The 1,868-nt window shown below is 35.3% G+C and overlaps 1 long non-coding RNA gene across 1 annotated transcript; it reads right to left on the bottom strand.

Annotated features, from left to right (window-relative positions):
- Positions 1-285: 285 nt before the first annotated feature.
- On the bottom strand, positions 286-1,668 carry LOC111902155 (uncharacterized). Its single transcript, XR_002853694.3, has 3 exons — positions 1,375-1,668; positions 714-1,267; positions 286-606 (listed from the first exon to the last, which is right to left on the bottom strand). It is a non-coding gene; the product is annotated as an uncharacterized LOC111902155 (long non-coding RNA).
- Between the last annotated feature and the right edge of the window lie 200 nt (positions 1,669-1,868).

The following is a 1,868-nucleotide window of genomic DNA, read 5'->3' as shown; positions in this document are numbered from 1 at the left end:
AGTCTTTTTAATGGAAAAGGAAGAATGAGTTGGAACATTACATTTGTTGCCTAAAATATTGTAGGCCATCTTGTGTAGAGCCTAAATTTAAATCAGGTTCTCCACTGAGCATAAAAGCAAGTGTTTGGATGGCAACATAATCTGAATCGTTGTAGAGCCATGAGGCTACTATAACCAAAAAAATCATAATTATCTAATATGAGCAGCTGCTATATTGTATTTCAAAACCTGCAAATATGAATAACATACAACTATAAAACCACCATAAAATTCAGTGAAAAGCTGTATACAAACATTGATTATATCCAAAGAGTAGGATCCAAAGATAGATCCATTAAGAATAATGTTAAGCCATATGATATCATTGTACAAATTAGAAACTTTACATTCTTTTAATAACGTAGTCTGTCCAACAGTAAATCAAAAGAAAAGCATTATGTTACCATCCAAACACCATATTCTTATTCAACTACAATCACATGTGGGAGCAAGTAAGCAACTGGAAACTTTTTTACCCGCTAAGATGGAAAAGGGAAGACATAGAAAACAGAAAGAAGAATAGTGCACTACCTACAGATTCTCTTGTAGTTCCATCTGATCCCCACACTGAAAATCAGAGAAACATAATGTATCAAAACTTAAAACAAATTTTCTATAGTTTTAAGCCAAAAGCCTATAATCAGAGTGCTGAAACATGAGTAAACAAAAGTTACCTGAACATCTGATAGCTTTCCCTGACATTTCATTAACAAATCAATTAGGCATTAGTGAAAAAAGTTGCAATTAGCCTCTGCCTTCAATGCACCCCTTCTATTTTCCTGTTTCCATTGTCTCTCCCATACCTCTCGCATATGAAAATCGCCATGCTCCTCTCTTCAGTTTTTAGGTTTAGAGAGGGACTGTGAGAGGAAAATATGCTCTGTGATTATACATACCCTGAACAACTTATTCAAGTTGCATATTTAAGAACAAAAGTAGAAATAAATATTCCATACTCTGAAAATAAAAATATAATTAAAATCAAAACATTTATGTAAAATATTAATGAACATCTGCTGCTAGTCGAATTGAATGATACATCATCTTTTCTAATCTCTCCAAATCAGATGTAGTCCTCCATAAGTTGTTAAATAAGCAAGAAAGTGGGTGGTTTCCCGTCTGTTCACCGTAGCCTGTCAATCATCTACATGCTCTCCATTTAAAGTTCCTCAAATATCGGCATACACACTGGTGTTCGAATCGATGGTGGTGAGTCGGTGGAAGTAACCTTAGGATGACATAAAATGAACCCATATATGTTACATGAAAAAAAAACCTTAAAATTCGATTCAAAAAACTGACAGTAGAAAGAAGGACAATCGGAAGTGAAGTAACCTGAGCAAGCTGGAATCGAGAGAGAGGGAGGGCAAATCGTATGTATGGTTGTAACAACGGATTGGGTAAGAACGTCGATGAAGGATCGATGATGGTGGTGTGGAGAAGTTGTACGGTTGCAAGTTTTTGGCACCGCGCTCCGTCAATGTCTATTTTCCATGTGAAGGTGAAGGAGACGTATGATGGAGTTAGCTTAAAGTAACGATCGGTGGAGCAAAACCATTGGACAACTGAAGCGTTGGATTGAGAATCACAACATGTGTCGACAAAGAACGGAGAAAATTGCATAAAGTGCCCAGAAGAAAAATGCCTACGAACAAATCCAGAACATAACAAACCCCCATAAACGAAGGACGATTTTTGCCAAAAAAAAAACAGCTAATCAAATACCTAGGGACCAATTATGCCAAACTTTAGCCACTTTACTGTAGCTAAGGTTGGATAATTTTAATATATAGTATAATTTTAAAAAGTTATTTAGTTTAATAAAATAT

The sequence above is a fragment of the Lactuca sativa genome, chromosome 4, assembly GCF_002870075.4.
Source record: "Lactuca sativa cultivar Salinas chromosome 4, Lsat_Salinas_v11, whole genome shotgun sequence".
In the NCBI taxonomy this organism is placed as follows: domain Eukaryota; kingdom Viridiplantae; phylum Streptophyta; class Magnoliopsida; order Asterales; family Asteraceae; genus Lactuca; species Lactuca sativa.
The sequence above is the reverse complement of the archived record's forward strand: the minus strand, read 5'-3'. Positions and strand labels throughout refer to the sequence as shown.